A 24,474-nucleotide genomic window follows, 5' to 3' on the forward strand; every position below is an offset into this window, starting at 1 on the left:
GCTCTTAACCAAGAGCTGGACAATGTGGCCTCATATGACATCGCTATTAATTGTATTGGTTAACAGCCTTAATTAATACCCTTCCTTGACAAGGTGCTTTCCCCACTCTCTCTCTCTATATCACAGTGGGAAAATCAGTCTACATACACAGTTACACTGGTTCCTTTTCTATTTCTCAGGATATCCCTAGTATTCCAGATTTAATCCCCCAAAGCTTTGCTTTCACAGATGAACAAAAAGTGCCCAATGTTAAGATAAAACAATTTTAAGACACTTAGAATTGCACCTTTTATTTCAAAATCATAGTAGTATATTTTTCTAGATATTTGTTTTGAAGAGACACTCTTTACATTCTGCCTTTCATCCAATGCAGGTGTTGCTTGTACCCAATAAAGAGGAACACTGGCCCTGATCATTTTTTAATTTTAAGATGCATCCACTTTTTTTCTATAGAAGGCTGCGTTATTCTATCAGCACTTTTTAGAAACATGATCTCAGAGCTCAACTCTGATTGTTTTCTATTATATTCGATTTCCTTAAACAACAGTCAATTGTCTGGAGGTGAATAGGTAGATCTTGACATTATAACAAAGGCTAAAAGGCAGAATTGAGAAATGTATTACCTAAAATTCTCCTAGGTTTTTTTCCTTTATTTATTTGGGTGGATTATAATCTGCCAGCTGCTTTAAGGTACTCACGATGGTCAACGAAAATTTACTAGCCTTATGCCAGCAACTGTCAACTCAGTAGTCCTTGTACTACAGGCAGACAAATGACAAAAGAGAACTCTCAAAGCACTGAGGGAGCAGAGCTCAGTACAACTGGCAGGTTACTGAGACAGCTACGGAGGGAAATTACATAGGGTTACAGTTCTACTTATGAACCTAACTATATTAAAATAAGATTGGAACCTCAAGGGGCTTATCTTACTGACCTGCAGAGAGTTTGCTGCATTTGCCTTTTTGCCAGAGGTATTCATCATCTATATGTGTATTAAATGTACTTTATCCACCATGATAAAGGAGAAAGTAAGCCGAAAACATACTTTTGTTATTCCAGATTGCCACAAAGCATAAATAGACCCACGATAGAACAAAGAAAACAGTTTTGAAGGGCATCAGCAATTACAGTGCTGTGAGAAGGGAGAGGGGAAACAAAACTAGTAATGGAGAATGGTAAGAAGAGAAAAGGAAAAGAAATTGCTCTCCTGGAGCTTCATAGTGGGTACACATTTCTTCTCACAGAAGGAAGGTGAAGCCAATATGGTAAAGAAGATACAGATACTCAAAGTCTGGACCATGGAATTGAAAATGAAAAATCTTTATAGAAAAGAGATTCTGAAAAGAAGAGATTTTACACCACTGGAACTTTTCTATAGGCAGTAGGCTTTTTCCACAGAAGTTGAATCAAGTTCTTCTAAAAAAGGGTGGAATAATTAGGACAATCCAAAAGCATTTGGGAATGTAGAGAAAAGGGCTGCTGGCCAAAGAGGAAAGATGTAAGGTAATGAGGCAGGAGATAGATGGGCTCCAGGCTAGACATTTACAACAGCCCTCCCGTTCATACTTCCTGAGGTGAGAAAAAGATGGGTTTCAGGCCAGACATTCACTACCAGCCCTCTGTTTACATTTCCTGAGGCAAGAGACCAATGGGCTCCGGACTATATATTTATGACTGGACTCCTGTCTACATTTTGAGATCTGCATTTCGATATAAGAAACAATAACAGAAATAAGATAGATGACCAGACATTGGACATTTTTATGGCAGGGACAGAGAGGGTCTAAAGCCTGTTAAGAGATCAAGAGGTCATACACTTCCCATCTTTGGGGCAAGTGAGACACTACACATGTGCAAAAGGCTTCACGGAGTCAAAAAGGCAGGGGAGGGCTTCCCTGGTGGCGCAGTGGTTGAGAGTCTGCCTGCCGATGCAGGGGACACGGGTTCGTACCCCAGTCTGGGAAGATCCCACATGCCGTGGAGCGGCTAGGCCCGTGAGCCATGGCCGCTGAGCCTGCGCGTCCGGAGCCTGTGCTCCGCAAAGGGAGAGGCCACAACAGTGAGAGGCCCGCATATCGCAAAAAAAAAAAAAAAAAAAAAAGGCAGGGGAAACCAGACCATCATAGGTCTTGCCTTTGCCCCTCCCAGATGCCTTTGCGATGAAATCCATCTTGACTGAGGGGGTGTGTGTGCACCTAGGGGAGGGTCCAGAGACAAATTAGCCAAGGGGTCAAAACAATACGATTGGTCAAGAAGACAAAGACCTGGATGACTACCCCCTTAAAAAGGATATAGACTTCCCAAAGGCACGATTCTAGCTACTCTCTTGCTGTGTTCACCAGTGTATTTTTCCGCATGTACTATACTTTTCTAATAAACACTTTACTTTCTTCTATATCTTCCATCACCTTGTCAGATTCATCCTTTCAAGGTAGACAAAGGACTGGGGACTGAGAATCTAGCCACTGGCCCTATGGTCTAGTGGTTAAGATCCTGGTTTCCATCCAGGCAATCTGGGTTCAATTCCCAGTCAGGGAACTAAGGTCTTGTTTCCAGCTGCTGCTTACTGCAAGCTCACGCTCACTGCTGCATGCTTCCGAAATCAGTAAGCTCTTTGGTAACATTTTTGAGAGATGTAGAAGTAGCTGGATACAGGCCTATCATGCATGACCTTTCAGTAGGCATGTTACATTAATGAAGGATTTCTTATGGTAAGGCCCAAATCAGAAAGAATCTTGGATTATTTGGGGGGAAAAAACCACATTGTAAATCCAAGATGCCATGATTTTCTTAGGGAGTAAATGTAATATAGTAGAAAGGCCATAGAGTTTGACTTCAGCTTTTGACAGATTGAGGATCAAATGCTGGCTCAGCCACTCAATTAAATGCATGAATTTGGGCAAGCTACTTTCTCTCAGCTTCAGTTTCTTCATCTAGTAAATGTGAAAAATTATAGCTGTGTCACAGTTCTGTTGTGAGAAGTAAATGATGTATCATGTAAAGAGTCTAATCATTAACTCATAATTGGAATGTAATAAATGGTATATATTTTGGTTATTACACATTTTCAGGTAAAGGCAAGATGTGGTTTATGATGGGAAATTACTGGATGCTCAATACATTTCAGAGGCAAGTGAATTTGGTAACCATTTACAAAGGAAATGAAAGAAATAAAACAAATACAACACAAAAGCCCACGTGGTTTTTGGAAGTAGTATATATTACCTACTCGGACCACAGAAAATTCTTTCTGTAGGCTGAATGATTTGGAATGAATTGGACAGTTACATCAATTCTTCCTAAGATGAAGTTAACACTTTAGGGTGCTGTTTATCATGCAGAGTATAAAAACTATTATGGAAAAGGATTCAAACCCATATGTTTTATTTTGTTTTCCTCTGATAAACTTTATCATGAAAATGAATTAATAGTGCCACTTTCTTCTATTTAAATCTGTCATAAGCAAACAATATCAGAATTTTAATGCCACATCTATGCTTCAAATTCATACTCTTCTTCCTTTTTAATATTCTCTGTTTACATTGTTTGACATGTTATAGTATTTCTCAAACTGCTCAAACCATACAAACCTGAAAATTGGATGTGAGGTCACAAACATGGCTGATGATTATTCCATTGTTTTGATAATTTCAAAGCAGTCCCAACAGAACTCACTCCCATTTCATCACTACACTGTTGCAAGTTCGAGTTTCTCTTCAATTATAATAAGTATTAATACATTCCAATGATTGTCATAAAGGTACAACTTAGCACACATTACAGTGCTAAAAAGGAACACAGGGCTTCCCTGGTGGCACAGTGGTTGAGAGTTCGCCTGCCGATGCAGGGGACACGGGTTCGTGCCCCAGTTCGGGAAGATCCCACATGCCGCGGAGCGGCTGGGCCCGTGAGCCATGGCTGCTGGGCCTGCATGTCCGGAGCCTGTGCTCCGCAACGGGAGACGCCACAGCAGTGAGAGGCCCGCGTACCACAAAAAAAAAAAAAAAAAAAGGAACACATGTTTACTTCTACTACGTTTCAGGGACGTCTACATTTGTTTATAGCTATAGATGTTCCTTACAAGATACCATTTTGTTTCTCCATATTGTGGAGAGCTTCCATGAAACAAGAACTGTAAAAATCACATTTGTCCATTTTGCTTTACAACATTGTGACAAAGAACCTTGAGGGACACTTCTATTTCGGATTCTTGTACCCCAGTGGCTGCAAAATTTCCAAGGGTAGGATTTAGAGGATGTAATTGAAAGCAAAAACAATAGTCTGGGATTCTACTCAGTAACTGTATGACTTTGGGGCCATCACTTAACCTATGGGTTTCAGTTAACTTTTCTGTAGAAGGAGGGACTTGTATTGGGGTGATTGATCCTCAAAACCTCTTCTAACTTCAAATTTTGTATGTTGGGATAAGGGAGTTGAATTTCTCAGAGGAGGGAATTCTCTTCATGATTTAGTCTGGAAGAGAGAATCTGCAGGTCTGCACAAGATGCTTCTTTTCTAACCCAATTTTCTTGTTATGTGAAAATTCCTCTTTCTTTGATGAAAGAAGACAATCCAGGAGGAAAAGGCTCTATTTAATATTAGTGGTGTACTCACGTGATATTGCAATATCCAAAGCATATTTTCACTTCTTCCAGAGGTGTGGGCAATCAATTTTGTGGTATGGGGTTTCTCAATGATACTGAGGTATGAAGTATGGAAACAATCTTAAAACCCCATCTTTAGTCCTGTGGTTGTGACACTCTAACCTAGAACATTCCATGCTTGTTAATCCAAATACAGTTTAATGAAAAGTCTATCACCTACAGTAGATTTAGGAAACAAAGATTTAACCAATTTTTCTTAGTAAAAGTAAGTTCACTAAAAATACATTTTGATTTTAAAATTATAATGGTAATAAATGTGTGTTATAACAAGAAAAGCAACACAGAGATGCATTAAAAAAAAAACACCTTAAACATTGACATCCACATACAAAAAAATGAACCTAGGTCCATACCTTACACCCTTCACAAACATTAACTCAAAATGGATCAGAGACCTAAATGCAAAGAGCTAAACTGTAAGACTGTGAGTTGATAACACAGGAGAAAACCTAGATGGTGATGCCTTTTTAGGTACAACACCAAAGACATGATCTATGAAACAAATAATTGATAAGGTGGACTTCATTAAAATTAAAAATTTCTGCTCTATGAAAGACAATATTGAGAATTAGAAGACAAACCACTGACCAGGAGAAAATATTTCCAAAAGACACATCAGATGAAGGACTGTTATGCAAAATATGCCAAGAACTCTTAAAACTCAATAATAAGAAAACAATCAACTTAATTAATAAAAGGGACCTTAAACATGGGTATCCTTAACATACATCTCACCAAAGAAGATATACAGATGGCAAATAAAACAACAATAAGACACTACTACAAGCCTATTAGAATGGCCAAAATCTAAAACACTGACAACACCAAATGCTAGTGAGGATGTTGAGCAACAGGAACTCTCATTCATTGCTGGTGGGAATGCAAAATAGTACAGTCACTTTGGAAGACAGTTTGGCAGTTTCTTACAAAAGTAAACATATTCTTACCATGTGATCCATCAATTGCATAACTTGGTATTTACCTAAAGGAGTTGAAAACTTATGTTCACACAAAAACCTGCACATGGATGTTTATAGTAGCTTTATTCAGAATTGTCACAACTTGGAAGCAACCAAAGTGTTCTTTAGTACGTGAATAGATAAATAAGCTGTGGTACATCCAGAAAGTGCAATATTATTCAGTGCTAAAAGGAAGTGAAGAAATGACAATATTGTATTGTATATTTGAAAGTTGCTAAGACAGTAGGTCTTAAAACTTTTCACAAGAAAAAAAATATTTGCAACTATGTGAGGTGATGGATATTAATTAAACTTAACATGGTAATCATTTTGCAGTGTATACATATATCTAATCATTATGTCGTACACCTTCAACTAATGCAATATTATATGTCAATTATATCTCAATAAAACTGGGGAAAAAAGAAATGAACTATCAATCCATGAAAAGACATGGAAGAAACTTAAATGCATATTACTAAGTAAAAGAAGTTGAGCTGAGAAGGCTACAACTGCTTGATTCCAATTACATGATATTCTGGAAAAGGTAAAACTATAGAAACAATAAAAATATCAATAGTTGTTGGGGGCGATGGGGAGATGAATAGGTAGAACACAGAGGATTTTGAGGGCAGTGAAAATACTCTGTATGATACTATAATGGTCTATACATGTCATTATACATTTGTCCAAATCTATAGAATGGAGTATACCAAGAGTGAACCCTAATGTAAACTGTAGACTTTGGGTGATGATGATATGTCAATGTAGGTTCATCCTTAGCAAAAAATGTACCATTCTGGTGAGTGATGTTGATAATGGGGGAGGCTACGTATGTGATGGGGCAGAGGGTATATGGGAAATCTCTGTACTTTCCTCTCCATTTTATTGTAAAGCTGAAACTGCTCTAAAATGATAAAGGCTTAAAAAAAAATTAAACATCTCTCTCCACTCCCACTACCTGTTTCTCTTCACCAAGTGAACCAGTGTTAACCACCCTGGGATGTTTTCTTCACCACGTTTCATTGTGCTCATGAAAGCATATGTAAGTAAGGTCTTTTTCCAATTTATACAGGATGTTATAAAACTCAAGGTGACTAAAGAAACATGACTCTCTTCAGTGACTATACCAGCATTTCTATGATTGGCAAAGTCCTTCTTATATATAGCCTACTTCCCCTGAGCTCAGTCCCAGATCTCAGTTTCCTTTGCTATTTGTAGGATTCCCATTCCTTAGAAATAAAAAGCCATTCATTTCTGAAGAAATCATTCTTTTGGGGGCCATGAGTAAGCACAGCACTTCCTTTCTAGTAGCTATAATATTTACTGTAGATATAAAATTTACTTTCCACACTATAATATTTGAATGATTTTTGTAACTAAATATTTAGCCCTATTGTGGGATGTTCAGAGCAGATTCAAAAGTTTCTTTTTGAATCAAAAAAGGGAACAAGGGAAAAAAAAGGGAACAAAAAAGGGAATGAAAAAAGGGAACAAAGAGGGAACAAGAAACACATTCAGGTGAAGAAAAGTAGTTAGCTGATCACAATTTTACTTCCAAAGTGTTAGTTAGCCACTCACACCGTGCACCAACTTTGATCTTATTTGTAACTACAAGTGTTAGTGATAGAAACAAAATGGAGATTATGAGAGGGTTAGAAATGCCATATTACAAACTGGGTTGGAAGGTATCCTTTATATTATTTGACCATAGAGGTGGTCTAGTTACTGTGGTATATATAGCCCTGATCTAAGTGATCAGTAAAAAATAATTTACATATCAGGGTTTCTCAAGGAAATAATGGGTTTTGACTAGAGAAGCAGGTTCATTCTATGCGCACACTGTTGATCCTGAAATGTCACTCCCTAGCTATGGTTTATAACTGGATGAAAATCTAGCTCAGCAAGAAGTCAGGACTTCTGTATAATATAATGATGTGACATTTTTTTAACCTAATGGGACTCTGCATAACAAAAAATTTTAAGATGATAGTAGTACTAGATATATTATGATCTGCTAGTTAAACCCCCAAGAGGAAAGAATCCTTCTATATAATGTTGCCATAAGAGTTACCAGAAGATTTATAGCTTTTGCAGGATGAGTTTAATATTTATCTAAATTAAAGGTGGAGAATCTGGAATAAAGCAAGAGATTACCGCAGTGATGGTGAATCCTCAGACTTCCGGATGTCTAAAGGATAGAAGTGTAATTGCCTTCTGGTAGATCCCAGGATGAAATAACACAGTTTTTATTGGTATAATTAGAAGGGGAATTAAAAATGTGTACTGAGCACCTTAAAAGAATCTCAGTGAAGAGTGTGAAGGAACCAAGATGGCGGAGTAGAAGGATGTGCTCTCACTCCCTCTTGTGAGAATAATAGAGTCACGGCTAGCTGCTGGACAATCATCAACAGGAGGACACTGGAGCTCACCAAAAAGGGTAACCCATATCCAAAGAAAAAGTAGAAGCCACAATGAGATGGTAGGAGGGGTACAATCACAGTAAAATCAAATCCCATAACTACTCGGTGGGAGACTCACAGACTGGAGAACACTTGTACCACAGAAGTCCACCCACTGGAGTGAAGGTTTGAGCCCCACATCAGGCTTTCCAGCCTGGGGGTCTGGCAACGGGAGGAGGAATTCCTAAAGAATCAGACTTTGAAGCCTAGTGGGATTTGATTGCAGGACTTTGACAGGACTGGGGTAAACAGAGACTCCACTCCTGGAGGGCACACACAAAGTAGTGTGCACATAGGCACCCAGGGGAAGGAGCAGTAACCCCAGGGGAGACTGAGCCAGATGTAACTGCTAGTGTTGGAGGGTCACCTGCGGAGGCAGGGGCTGGCTGTGGCTCACTGTGGGGACGAGGACACTGGTGGCAGAGTTTCTGGGGGGTGCTCCTTGGCGTGAGCCCTCCCAGAGTCCACCATTAGCCCCACCAAAGAGTCCAGGTAGGCTCTAGTGTCGGGTTACCTCAGGCAAAACAACCTACAGGGAAGGAACCAAGCCCCACCCAACAGCAGTCAAGTGGATTAAAGTTTTACTGAGCTCTGCCCACCAGAGCAACAGTCAGCTCTACCCACCACCAGTCCCTCTCATCAGGAAACTTACACAAGCCTCTTAGGTAGCCTCATCCACCAGAGGACAGACAGCAGAAGCAAGAAAAACTATAATCCTGCAGCCTGTGGAACAGAAAAACACATTCAAAGAAAGATAGATAAGATGAAAAGACAGGGGCTATGTACCAGATGAAGGAACAAGATAAAACCCCAGAGAAACAACTAAATGAAGTGGAGACAGGCAACATTCCAGAAAAAAAATTCAGAATAATATAGTGAATATGATCCAGGACCTCAGAAAAAGAATGGAGGTAAAGATCAAGAAGATGCAAGAAATGTTTAACAAAGAGCTAGAAGAATTAAAGAACAAGCAAACAGAGATGAACAATACAATAACTGAAATGAAAAATACACTAGAAGGAATCAATGGCAGAATAACTGTGGCAGAAGAACAGGTAAGTGACCTGGAAGACAGAATGGTGGAATTCACTGCTGCAGAACAGAATAAAGAAAAAAGAATAAAAAGAAATGAAGACAGCTTAAGAGACCTCTGGGACAACATTAAACACAGCACCATTTGCATTATAGGTGTCCCAGAAGGAGAAGAGAGAGATAAAGGACCCAAGAAAATATTTGAAGAGATTATAGTCGAAAACTTCCCTAACATGGGAAAGGAAATAGCCACCCAAGGCCAGGAAGCCCAATGAGTCCCATACAGGATAAACCCAAGGAGAAACATGCTGAGACACATAGTAATCAAATTGGCAAAAATTAAAGACCAAGAAAAATTATTGAAAGCAGCAAGGGAAAAATGACAAATAACACACAAGGGAACTCCCATAAGGTTAAGAGCTGATTTCTCAGCAGAAATTCTACAAGGCAGAAGGGAGCAGCATGATATACTTAAAGTGCTGAAAGGGAAGAACCTACACCCAGGATTACTCTAGCCAGCAAGGATCTCATGCAGATTTGAAGGAGAAATCAAAAGCTTCACAGACAAGCAAAAGCTAAGAGAATTCAGCACCACCGAACCAGATCGACAACAAATGCTAAAGGAACTTCTCTAATTGGGAAACACAAAAGAAGAAAAGGACCTACAAAAACAAACCCAAAACAATTAAGAAAATGGTCATAGGAACATACATATCAATAATTAACTTAAATGTGAACGGATTAAATGCTACAACCAAAAGACACATGCTTGCTGAATGGATACAAAAACAAGACCCATATATATGCTGTCTACCAGAGGCCCACTTCAGACCTAGGAACACATACAGACTGAAAGTGAGGGGATGGAAAAAGATATTCTATTTAAATGGAAATCAAAAGAAAGCTGGAGTAGCAATACCCATATCAGATAAAATAGACTTTAAAATAAAGAATGTTATAAGAGACAAGGAAGGACACTACATAATGATCAAGGGATCAATCCAAGAAGAATATATAACAATTATAAATATATATGCACCCAATATAGGAGCACCTCAAAACATAAGGCAACTGCTAACAGCTCTAAAAGAGGAAATTGATAGTAACACAATAATAGTGGGGTACTTTAACACCTCACTTACACCAATGGACAGATCATGCAAAATGAAAATAAATAAGGCAACAGAATCTTTAAATGACACAATAGACCAGATAGATTTGACTGTTATTTATACCACGTTCTGTACAAAAACGGCACATTGCTCTTCCTTCTCAAGTGTGCACAGAACATTCTACAGGATAGATCACATCTTGGGTCACAAATCAAGCCTCAGTAAATTTAAGAAAATTGAAATCATATCAAGCATCTTTTCTGACTACAATGCTATGAGATTAGAAATCAATTACAGTGAATAAAACGTAGAAACACAAACACATGGAAGCTAAACAATACGTTACTAAATAACCAAGAGATCACTGAGGAAATCAAAGAGGAAATCAAAAAATACCTAGAGAAAAATGACAATGAAAACATGATGAACCAAAACATATGGGATGCAGCAAAAGCAGTTCTAAGAGGGAAGTTTATAGCTATACAAGCCTACCTCAAGAAACAAGAAAAAAATCTCAGAAAAACAATCTAACCTAACACCTAAGGTAAATAGAGAAAGAAAAACAAACAAAACCCAAAGTTAGCAGAGGAAAGAAATCATAAAGATCAGAGCAGAAATCAATGAAATAGAAATCAAAGAAAGCAATACAAAGATGAATAAAAGTGAAAGCTGGTTCTTTGAGAAGATAAACAAAATTGATATACCAGTAGTCAGCCTCATCAAGAAAAAGAGGGAGAGGGCTCAAATCAATAAAATTAGAAATGAAAAAGGAGAAGTTACAACAGACGATTCAGAAATAGAAATCATCCCAAGAGACTACTACCAGCAAATCTATGCCAATAAAATGGAAAATCTGGAAGAAATGGACAAATTCTTAGAAAGGTATAACCGTCCAAGAATGAACCAGGAAGAAATAGAAAATATGAACAGACCAATCACAAGTAATGAAATTGAAACTATGATTAAAAATCTTCCAACAAACAAAAGTCTAGGACCAGATGGCTTCACAGGTGAATTCTATCAAACATTTAGACAAGAGCTAACACCCATCATTCTCAAACTCTTCCAAAAAATTGCAGAAGAAGGAACACTCCCAAACTCATTCTATGAGGCCATCATCCTGATACTAAAACCAGACAAAGATACTATAAAAAAAGAAAATTACAGACTAATATCACAGAAGAATATAGATGCAAAAATCCTCAACAAAATACTAGCAAACAGAATCCAACAACACATTAAAAGGATCATACACCATGAACAAGTGGGACTTATCCCAGGGATGCAAGGATTCTTCAATGTATGCAAATCAATCAATGTGATGCACCATATTAACAAATTGAAGAAGAAAATTCATATGATCATCTCAATAGATGCAGAAAAACTTTTGACAAAATCCAACACCCATTTATGATAAAAACTCTCCAGAAAGTGGGCATAGAGGGAACCCATCTCAAAATAATAAAGGCTATATACGACAAACCCACAGCAAACATCATTCTCAATGTAAAAACTGAAAGCATTTCCTCTAAGATCAGGAATAAGACAAGGATGTCCACTCTGGCCAGTATTACTCAACATAGTTTTGGAAGTCCTAGCCACGGCCATAAGAGAAGTAAAAGAAATAAAAGGAATACAAATTACAAAAGAAGAAGTAAAGCTGTCACTGTTTGCATATGACGTGATACTATACATAGAGAATCCTAAAGATGTCACCAGAAAACTACTAGAGCTAATCAATGAATTGGGTAAATTTGCAGGATACAAAATTAATGCACATAAATCTCTTGCATTCCTATACACTAATGATGAAAAATCTGAAAGAGAAATTAAAAAAACACTGCCATTTACCATTGCAACAAAAAGGATAAAATACCTAGGAATAAACCTACCTAGGGAGACAAAAGGCCTGTATGCAGAAAACTATAAGACACTGATGAAAGAAATTAAAGATGATACCAACAGATGAAGAGATATACCATGTTCTTGGATTGGAAGAATCAATGTTGTGAAAATGACTATACTACCCAATGCAATCTACAGATTCAGTGCAATCCCTATCAAAGTACCAGTGGCATTTTTTATGGAACTAGAGCAAAAAATCTTAAAATTTGTATGGAGACAAAAAAGACCCCAAATAGCCAAAGCAGTCTTGAGGGAAATAAACGGAGCTGGAGGAATCAGACTCCCTGACTTCAGACTATACTACAATGCTACAGTAATCAAGACAATATGGTACTCGCACAAAAACAGAAACATAGATCAATGGAACAAGATAGAAAGCCCAGAGATAAACACACGCACCTATGGTCAAATAATCTATGACAAAGGAGGCAAGGATATACAATGGAGAAAAAACAGTCTCTTCATAAGTGGTGCTGGGAAAACTAGACAGCTACATGGAAAAGAATGAAATTAGAACACTCCCTAACACCATACACAAAAATAAAACTCAAAATGGATTCGAGACCTAAATGTAAGACCGGACACTATAAAACTCTAAGAGGAAAACATAGGAAGAGCACTCTTTGACATAAATCACAGCAATATCTTTTTTGATCCACCTCCAAGAGTAACCGAAATAAAAACAAAAATAAACAAATGGGACCTAATGAAACGTCAAAGCTTTTGCACAGCAAAGGAAACTATAAACAAGACGAAAAGACAACCCTCAGAATGGGAGAAAATATTTGCAAACGAATCAAGGGACTAAGGATTAATCTCCAAAATATATAAACAGCTCACTCAGTTCAATATTAAAAAAACAAACAACCCAATCCAAAAATGGGCAGAAGACCTAAATAGGTATTTATACAAAGAAGACATACAGATGGCCAAGAAGCACATGAAAAGCTGCTCAACATCACTAATTATTAGAGAAATGCAAATCAAAACTACAATGAGGTATCACCTCACACCAGTTAGAATGGGCATCATCAGCAAATCTACAAACAACAAATGTTGGAGAAGGTGTGGAGAAAAGGCAAACCTCTTGCACTGTTGGTGGGAATGTAAATTGGTACAGCCACTATGGAGAACAGTATGGAGGTTCCTTAAAAAACTAAAAATAGAATTACCATATGATCCAGCAATCCCACTACTGGGCATATATTCAGAGAAAACCATAATTCAAGTAGACACATGCACCCCAATGCTCATTGCAGCACTATTTACAATAGCCAGGTCATGGAAACAACCTAAATTCCCATCGACGGACGAATGGATAAAGAAGATATGGTACATATATACAGTGGAATTTTACTCAGCCATAAAGAGGAACAAAATTGGGTCATTTGTTGAGACGTGGATGGATCTAGAGCCTGTCATACAGAGTGAAGTAAGTCAGAAAGAGAAAAACAAATATTATATATTAACACATGTATGTGGAAATTAGAAAAATGGTACAGATGAACCGGTTTGCAGGGCAGAAGTTGAGACACAGATATAGAGAAGAAACGTTTGGAGTCCAAGGGGGGAAAGCCGTGGGGGGGGTAAGGATGGTGGTGCGATGAATTGGGCGATTGGGATTGACATATATACACTGATGTGTATAAAATTGATGACTAATACGAACCTACTGTAGAAAAATGTAAATAAAAATAATTTCAAAAATTGAAAAAGAAAAGAACCTCAGTGAAAACTTGCTTTAGAAATTATTTACAATAACGCATAGGAATTGGGAATAATTATGCCAACAATTTGCCAATGATGCTTTTGTTTAGATTTATATCCAAACAAAAGAGAAGCGTTTGATAGTTCTTTTAATGATACCAAGTCCTATCCAAAATATACACAAAGGAAGAGTTTGTGTAGCTTGGATGCAGTTGTAGTTTTGACAGGTAGATCTCTAAATCAACAGAAAAGCAGCACCTCTCTTGAGAAAGTCCCCGGAGATATGTTACATGCTAAGCCTGTTAAGAAGGAAGATTATCATTAGTGTCGATAGACACAGGCAATTTGGGCAACAGATGTAGGTGATCCACAAGAACTTTGGCTTCCAACAACTGTCTTAGTTATACCCAGCTGTGCATCTGCCAATGTTAATCCATCATTGGATGGTGTAACCTGCTATTTACTTTTCTTACAATGATGGGGATTTAAGAGGAAGATGAAAGGTGAACCAAGATCTATAAGGTAATTTAGAACTTTCTTGAATTTAAACTTTTTCTTTTTCTTTCCTATTATCTAGAATTTTGGACAAGATAACATGATACCCAGTTGTAGCTAGAGTAATCATTTGCTGCCAAATTAATATTGGGGAATAAAATCATTTGCTGAGTTTCTCGTTTATAGTATTTGCTAATGCCATACAGAATCATTTGATAGAAATTAGACAAGAATATAATTTGTTAGGCACTTATCCATTTTTAATGGTCTGGCTCTTTCACATAAGGATGATCTATCAGGTATTCTTAAAAAGAATAAACAGCTAAATATAAAGAAAGCATCATAAACAGTCCTCCAAAGGAAGTAAGATTTATGATTCCTGCTTAACTGAAAAGAGAGAAAAAAAGAGAGAGCAAAAAATCCCTTGCCCTTCTACCAACCCATACCATTTATTTGTGTGTGTGTGTTTAAAATCAGTGAGAATAAGGTCAACAGCTCTTTCAGATACAAGACGTGTCGCTCTCAGTTAGAGATGTTTTTCCTATTTGGTACTGCTTATAGTTGGTAGTGTGTGATTCCTTGCTAAATCAAAATAGAAATGCAGAGCTGTATGCTAATGAAATGAAGGGTCCTAGGTTTTGTCATATGCCTGTAGAGTCGTTCATATTTTGAAGTCTATGTAACATTTTGATGTATTTGCTTTGATGTAGCCATTACCAAATAATGTGAAAAACAGACATCCTTATCTCTTCCCTGAACCTTGCTCTATTCCTGAGCTTTATTGCAACCCAGATCCTCACTGTGAGAGCTACTGGTAAGGAACAAGGTAAAACTCTGAGATGGACTCTGGGCTCCTGCTACACTCATGTTGGACCAATAGTCCCCCTTTATGCTTGTAAACGACCCTACAGCTTTCTATCCCCTTTATAAGAAATTCAACATTAAAAAAAAAATAAAACACCTACAATTGTTTTAGGAGAACTTGGAGCCAGGTATATTACCTCATGGGTGTAAAGCTATACAAGGTGTCTTTAGGAGGAAGGAAAAGAAGAGCTTTGATAGTATAGAGGACCTGCATTAATGTCTGTGGATCCCAACTTCACTAAAAGCTTTTGTTGTTGGTTTTTTTGCCGTATGCGGGCCTCTCACTGTTGTGGCCTCTCCCACTGCGGAGCACAGGCTCCGGACGTGCAGGCTCAGCGGCCATGGCTCACGGGCCCAGCCGCTCTGCGGCGTGCGGGATCCTCCCGGACCGGGGCATGAATCTGTGTCCCCTGCATTGGCAGGCGGACTCTCAACCACTGCGCCACCAGGGAAGCCCCACTAAAAGCTTTTTGCAGACCGACGTAATAATCATTCTTTTAAGGTTCATTCCAACAGAAGGCATTGAAGTATTTATTTTGGTTAAATGTTATGAAATTACTGTTTTTGTAGGTGGAAAATGACTTAATGTTGGCAATTTCATATGGTTCAACCTCAGAGTTAAGCTCCTCTACCCTATCTCACTTTAGCATACTGGACAAAGCATGGGTGCTTTGACCAGACAGAACTGGAAGAAAATTCTAGCTCTACCAAGTATGTGACTTTGGGAAAGTATCAAAGTCTATCTCAACTTTAGTTTCTTTTTCTGTAAATTGAGGAGACTAATTCCTACTTCGTAAGATAGTTGTGTGAATTGAGGACAACATGCCAAAAGAACTCTCTACAGTGATTTCAGTAAATAGTAGTTACTATTAACCCATAGAGATCATTTTCTTTTTCAAACTTGGAGTACATCAGTATATGGATTCTTTTTTTAAAAAAAACATTTTGTTGGAGTATAGTTGATTTACAATGTTGTGTTAGTTTCTGCTGTACAACAAAGTGAATCAGTTATACATATACATATATCCACTCTTTTTTAGATTAGTTTCCCATATAGGTCATTATGGAGCAACGAGTAGAGTTCCCTGTGTTATCCAGTAGGTCCTTATTAGTTGTCTATTTTATATATAGCAGTGTGTATGTGTCAATCCCAATCTCCCAATTTATCCCTCCCCACCTTTCCCCCTGGTAACCATAAAATTGTTTCTACATCTGTGACTCTATTTCTGTTTTGTAAATGAGTTCATTTGTACTATTTTTTTAGGTTCCACATATAAGTGATATCATATATTTGTCTTTGTCTGTCTTACTTCATTCAATATGACAGTCTCTAGGTCCCTCCATGTTGCTGCAAATGGCATTATTTCATTCCTTTTTATAGTAAATATTATATTGTATATATGTATCACATCTTCTTTATCCATTCCTCTGTCGTTGGACTTTTAGGTTTCTTCCATGTCCTGGCTATTGTAAACAGTGCTGCAATGAACGTTGGGGTGCACATATCTTTTCGAATTATGGTTTTCTCCAGATATACCCCCAGGAGTGGGATTGCTGGATCATATGGTAGCTCTATTTTTAGTTTTTTAAGGAACCTCCACACCGTTTTCCATAGTGGCTGTACTAGTTTACATTCCCACCAACAGTGCAAGAGGGTTCCCTTTTCTCCACACCCTCTCCAGCATTTATTGTTTGTAGCGTTTTTTGATGATGGCCATTCTGACCGGTGTGAGGTGATACCTCATTGTAGTTTTGATTTGCATTTGTCTAATAATTAGTGATGTTGAGCATCTTTTCACGTGCTTTTTGGCCATCCAGAGATCATTCTTAAAGTTAGCATTATAAAAGTCATAAGGAAGCTGTTGACATAGGAAGTAGACTAGTGGTTGCCTAGGGCTTGGAAATTTGGAGGGAAATGTGAAGTGATTACTAATAAATTCTTTTAGGGTGACAAAAAATGTTCTAAAATTAGACTGTGTTTATAGTCACACAACTGTGTGAATATACTGAAAAATCATGGAATTGTACACTTGAAATGGGTGAATTGTATGGTATATGAATTATATCTCAATAACGCTGTCTTTAAAAAGTCATAAAGAGGGACACATAGAGAAAGAGCAACAGCTTCAAACTATTTGGAAAAAAAATGTTTAGACTTGGCTTTTCGCAAGGCTCATTTATAGGATTTACACAATCAAACAAACCTTTGAGTGCTTCCTGAATTAAACCAGTTTAGCATGAAACAGTCATCACAAAGCATTATTTCTAATTGGCTATTTCTGGTACTAGCCACAGGGGAAGGAGTTGTTGTTTATTGCTATTCTGCATCTGGCAAATATCTAGTTTTGATGTAACAAATGTCATGAAGTAAAGATTTATTTCAAGATTTACTTCAGAGTTGAAGAAAAAGCTACAGTTGACAGACTGGCTGTCTCACATCTCAGGCCTCCCAGTGCTTGGTGCATAGTCATACAAATAAGAAAACTGTGTTCCCCAACACTTGCTCATTCCAATTGCACAAACGCAATGTGAGTCTGGTTTTGAATGGCAGTGCATCTTGGACAATGTTCAATCACCACACAGAGTTTGGGCAATGTAAAGAGCAGACCAGGGAAGCCTAAAAAGAGAGCATATTAGTAACTTGCCCAGATGATCAAATTACATTTTCCTCTTCTAACTGTTAGACATTTGCAGGGACACAGTTTGGGGATGGCTTTGGGTCCTATTTAATCTCTATGTAGAAACTAAGCATTTGCTAATACAGGGCCAGATTCTTATACAGGGAATTTTATACATAGAGCATTATTGGATGCAAATCTGGACTGAAAGCGATTCCAGTTTTGAATACTGCATTATGATACATTTGTAAATAGTCCATCCGGTTATGGATAATTTTTTTTTTACCCAAAAGTATTATGCAGTGAATTGATTTTCCCCCAACCATCTATGTAATTTATGCATAAAATAAAAACAGTTATCAAGGATTGTAGGTCAGTAGGTTCATCTTTATTAGCATATCACCCTCTGAAGATGCAATATCTTGCTGTTTCAATGTGTGTGTGTGTGTGTGTGTGTGTGTGTGTGTGTGTGTATGTTTAGATCAACAGCACCTGTAAGTCACATCTAGAATTAAATAACAACAATAAAGTGCTAGGCTGTAGCCAGGCTAACAGCACTGAACTGACTCCAAGGCCAATGCTAGCAGAACATCTGAGTAGATGACAGCAATGAGGGTCAGATCAATGTAAAGTTCTGAAACAGATGATGCCTTTCTTTATTACTTTTCGAGCCTATTTGCTCCTAGGAACCCAGTGCCCTATGATGTCTTCTGGGTACTCAGAGCCTGACACTGCTAAATATCATGGGAACCAATTCTACCAGGCAGCCCAGTGCTCTGGATCTTTTTTTTTCTGGTCCCTTCCATTAATATTTCCCCATTCTGTATATCCCACTCTTCAGTCATATTCTATTTTATGGCTAGTCTGATACAATAATTCAACTGAGGAGTTAATGCTTTGAAAGAGTTCTATAATTTGCCCTTTCCAGGAAGCATCTGTATTTTACCAGGGGATTGTAATGTCTTGAATTACAGTTAATTCAGTCAGGGAGAATATTTGTACCCCTCAAATAATAATGTATAGATTATGATTATCTTTTTGGTTTGCATAAACGAACAAGATTATATATATATATACATATATATATATATATATATATATATATATATTAGATGCCACATGAAGAGGGGATGCAATCAACAAGCATTTAAGATCTGCTACAAGGACCTAGAAAAAGTAAGTCTTGAATAATTAAGCTTGCCTATGGACTACAGGTAAATATAGGAGAAGAAAGATCAACCAACAGTAAAAAAAATAAAAAATGGGGTAGCATCTTTGAGTATTCTAGAAAGTACAAAGGAACCTATATATTTAGATAGGCTCTACAAACATCAGCTATAGTCACAAACAAATGACTTGTCACAGAAGTGGGAAGAAGAACTTCAAGTCATTGGTTTTCTGAGTCATAACCTTTTTGAATATAGATAAACAATATCTGTATGGCTTGTAATTTATACATGTACACAAACAAATGTAGTAAAGGGCACATATCTCTACATTAGTAAGCTTCAGATGTATCAATTATACAACATTTAGGACTTCAAACAATTTGCCCTCTTGTCATTTTGCAACTGTGAGTTATTTATAAATAAAAGCAGTTACAATTGAATGGGGAGGAAAGAGATGTGATAGAAGCAAAGTCACATGGTTTTCTTCCCTATTCTTTATCTCAAAGGCATAAATTTATCTTTTTTGAATGTCTTCTCAAGAGAAACATTAAATACCCTAATTTCGTGGAATTACCAGAAGAAAATTAGGAGTTCATATGACATTAGATTTTAAAGATTTGCCTCTTGGTATTCTGTCCCAACATTCCTACCTGATTTTTCCAGGCACTTAGTTCTCCTTGACCCAATGGTAATCAATCCATTCTAAGTGTGTCACTAAGCTTTGGAGAAAGTCATTTGCTGAGTACTATCACTGCTATTACATGCTACAATTTTCTGAAAGAGTTTCTATGGTTGTATCAGAGTATACATGCCCCTCAAATTTCTTTTCACTTGAAAATGTCAGAGCAGTGACAGATATAAAGAGTGGCAGGAGTGTAACATGGGGGTAAATTCTATGACAATAGTTAACTAAAGCCAGAGGCAATTGTTCCAGCTTTGAAGGTGAAGAGAACAGTTATTAAAATAAATATAGTCAGAGAAGTAAGAAGTCATACTCCCATTAATAAGAACTAGATAGCATTTTTTCTTCTTGGTTAAACAATAAAATTCCATAAGCATAAGCGGCACTACCTCTCTATTCCCCTGACTAATTGGCAGAGTATTCTGCTGCATTGTAAGTTGTTCTCAAATCGCTCATTAAGGTCACATTTTATTAGTATTTTTGGCTTACTTAGCAGATATCTCATCAATCAGATCCTATATGTAAATAGGTGTGATACCAGTGCTACTAATGGGCTCAGAAACAGAAAATTCAGAAAAGATCAAGCAGAAACAATTAGGAAGATGAACCTTTGGTTATAGGGTTTGGCACATAAAGTTGGATTTAAAGTTACCGTAGGAACTTAAGTTACTGAGAAGCAGATGACACTGTACTCCATTTTCTTCCAAGACTTAGTGGTTGGACAAAGAAAGAATGGCAAAGATAAAGTTCCCACTGTTGTCCTGTTAAATATTAGTTTGCTGGCTTTCCAGTTCTAGTAATGGTGACGAACCTTGTAAACTAACCCTCACTCAGGCAATAGTTATGAAATCTATGTTTATGCAGATTTTACCCTGAAATACTGCCAAGAACATAAACCGTGGGGCAGCTAGAAAGCAAGCAGAAAGCGTGGCTTGAGGAGTCAAATAATGGAATTCAAGGATATCAGTTCAGTGAGAAATTAAAGGAAGAGATTCTGACAAAAGGGAAGTTACAAAGAGAGAGAGAGAAAGTTCCCAAATCTGCATATAAACTTCCCTCAAATTCTTGTATAATCCATGAACCATGCATTTATGGGTGATACTTCAAAGAGCCCAGGAAAAAGAAGAGCCAGGAGACTGAAAACACTGTATAGATATTTCAGAAGATAACCATTGCAAATAAGACAGAGTTTGGAGTTTTAGGGGGGCTTCATAAATACCTGGGCCTTGCCACTGAAACCCTAGAAAGACCATGCCTAAGAGGTAAAAGTTATGTTACAATATTAAAGCATTCATCTTAGGACAAAAGGAAAAAAAAAGTTGAAGGACAGTCACACTAATTGAGCATAAAAGCAAACCTCCACACGTTCAATTTGATCAACAAATAACTTACAACAAATACACTTCAGAAGAACATAACAGAATCCAGGGATTCTACAATGGATTATCTAAAATGTTCAGTGTAAAAATAATAAAAAATTATAAAACCTACAGAGTAATGGAAAAATTTGATCTATAATCAAGAGAAAAAGGAGTTAGTGGAAAAGGAGTTCTAGATGACCAAGTTTATTGAATTAGCAGAAAAAGATTTTAAAGCAGTCATTAAAATATGCTCAGGGTCTTAGAAGAAACAATTGTCAAATTGAGTGAACAATTGGGAAATCTCAGTGAATAAATAAAATCTACTTTAAAAACTAAATGGGCATTTGATAATTTAAAAGTAAAATACCATAAATGAAAAATTCACTTAATAGTTGATTGAGAATATAGAAGAAAGGGTCAGTGAAATTGAAGATATGACAATCAAAATTATCCATATGAAGAAGAAGAAGAAAGATTAACACAAAAATGAAGAGAATATCAGTAACTTCCAAGACATTATTAAGCATCTAAAATACATGAAATTAGACACCTAGGAGGAAAGAATAGGGTATAAAAAATATTGTTAAAATAATAATAAAAAAATTTAAAAAGTAATTTAAATATTTCTAAATTTAGTTAAATATACAAAAGGCAAACATTAACTTACAGATTCAGGAAGCTTAGCCAGCATAAAGTAGGATGAGTTTAAAGCAAACCACATCTAGGCATTTCATAGTCAAATTATGAAAAACCAAAGATATTACATTGAAAGCAGCAGGGAAATAAGACAGATTACATATAGGGAAAAAATGATATGTTACAGTTAACTTCTCACCAAAAGCCATCGAAACCGAAAGAAAAAGGAATCACATCTTAAAGTGCTGAAAAAAAACCCAACTGTAAATGCAGAATTCAATATCCAGTGAAAATTTTCTTCCAAATGAGGGTGATATAAAGATATTTTAAGATAAACTGTTACCAGACTATCTAAGCTACAAGAAATGCTATAGAAAGTTCTTAAGACTGAGGAAATTATACTGGATGGAAACTCAGATCTACAGGGAAAAATGAAAATCATCAAGAAGGATAAATATAAGGGTAAATTTTAAAAATATTGTCTTTCTTCAAAACACTGCATTGTTGAATTTATAACTTATGTAAATATAAAACATATGATAATAATAATACAAAGAGTGGTGAGTATATGAAATTTTAACTTGCAAGGTATTTATTTTTTACATGAATGGGTACAATATTTATTCTAAATGTACTGTGATAAGATTAAGATGGGTAGTCTAATCCTTAGAGCAGCTACTAAAATGGCACTAGAAGGTATAATTAAAAATCTAATAGAAGAATTTTAAAAAAAATTAAAAATTATTGAATTAACCCAAAGGAAAGCTTTTCATGAGAAGGTATTGCTTAGTCTATTTACATTTCATGTAATATTGATGCAGATATGTTTAAATCTACCATCTTGCTAGTTCTTATGTATATTTTTTGTTTCTGTGATCCTCCTTTATTGTCACCATTTGGATTATTTCAATAATTTATACTAGATGAGAAAGCAAAGCACAACTTTATGTGGCCTTCAAGAGCCACACTTAAATATAAAGATGTATATATATCAAAAGTAAAAGAATATAAAATATATACAATGTAAATGGTAAGCATAGGAAAGCTGAAGTTAAGTGATTATAATACTATCAAACAAAATAGAATTTAAGAAAAGAGGAATTATTGACAAAAAAAGACATTTACCTTGGTTGGATGTAGTACCATCCTCTCTCAGTAAGTGAGAGAACAACTAAATAAAAAATTAGCAATCTGAAAACACTATCAGCTAACTTGCCCCTATTAACGTTTTATAACACTTCACCCCACAACTGCAGAAAACTCATTCTTTTCTTGTGCACATGGAACTTTAAGCAAGATAGATAATATGCTGGGCCTTAAAATAAATCTCAATAAATATCAAAAGATTTAAATATTACAGAGAATTTTCTCCAAGCACAATAGAACTAAATTATAAATTAATAACAAAAAAATCTAGAAATATCCTCAAATGGTTTAAAATTAAGCAGCCTACTTGTAAATGACCCTAGAGTCAAAGAATAAATTACAAGGGGAATTATAAAATAAATACACCTGGGCAATAGAACCCAGGACACCAACATGGTGCCAGTGATACCAGTGAAGGAGAAGAAATTCATGGATGTCAAAATAGGGGAGCTGGATATTAATGTGGGATTTCACCCCTAAAGGCATTATTGGAGCATTTCAAAGAGGTTATTACAAGTATATCAATGGAAGAAAGGAAGCATCACTGGGGTTTCTATGGTGCTGGCAACTTACATGCTTTTCAACTATTGTCTTTCTTAGAAGGAACTCAAACATGAGAGGTTATGCAAGTACCACTGAAGAGAGCCCAGTGTGGAGTGCAACTCTGCATTCCTGACCATGACCTTTTTTGCTTGGCACCCTTCCTTGAGGAACACAATGGTATAAATCTTTTCATATCCTAATTGAGAATTAACGTCCAATAAAAGATGACTGGTACATGTAAAAAAAAAAAAAGAAAAAAGAAAAGAAATCCACCTGAAATGTAATGAAAATGCAATACAGCAAAATGTGTGGGAAGCAGCTAAAGCAGTGCTTAGAAGGAAATGTATAAATCTGAATATATAAAAAAAGCAGGTCTTCTTTATATAAAAGAAAGGCTCAAAATTATTGATCTTAATTTTTACCTTATGAAGCTAAAAAAGAAGGGAAAATTAAACCCAAAGTAGGAGAAAGAAAATAATAAAGATAAGAGCAAAAATCAATAAAATAGAAAACACGAACAGTAGAAAAAATTAACAAAAAAATCTGGTTCTTTGAAAAGTTTGATAAAATAGATAAACTCTGTTGTAGATCAATGAATAAATAAAAGGTCAAATACAAATTACAAGTATCAGGAATGAAAGAAAGGATATTATTGCAGACCCTACACACATTAAAATGATACCCAAAGAATATTATGAATAACTTTATGCTAATGAAACTGACAAATTGGATGATATGGATTAATTCCTTGAATGATAAAAATTGCCCAAACTGACATGAAAAGATATAGAAAATTATAATGACTACATTTATGAAAGAAATTGAATGTATAATAAAAGTACAAAGAAAATTTCCAGAACACAAGTTCTTGTTGATGAATTCTGTGAAACATTTAAGAAGAAAATAACATTAATCTCATAAAACTTGTTTAGAATATGAAGGAAGGGAAAATCCCTCCTAATTTGCTTTATGAGGTCCGAATAAGCCAGTTTCCAAAATCTGACAAAGGCACTACAAGAACAGAAAATAACAAGCTAGATGAATACCCAAAAAATCCTTAACACGATAGTAGGAAAGTAAATACAGCAATATAGATAGATGATAGATAGATAGATAGAT

At 36.3% G+C, this 24,474-nt stretch overlaps 1 pseudogene; it reads left to right on the forward strand.

Annotated features, from left to right (window-relative positions):
- Positions 1-23,205: 23,205 nt before the first annotated feature.
- On the forward strand, positions 23,206-23,451 carry LOC136142909 (ATP synthase subunit f, mitochondrial-like; annotated as a pseudogene).
- The last annotated feature ends 1,023 nt before the right edge of the window (positions 23,452-24,474 follow it).

This window comes from Phocoena phocoena, chromosome X, assembly GCF_963924675.1.
Source record: "Phocoena phocoena chromosome X, mPhoPho1.1, whole genome shotgun sequence".
Taxonomy (NCBI): domain Eukaryota; kingdom Metazoa; phylum Chordata; class Mammalia; order Artiodactyla; family Phocoenidae; genus Phocoena; species Phocoena phocoena.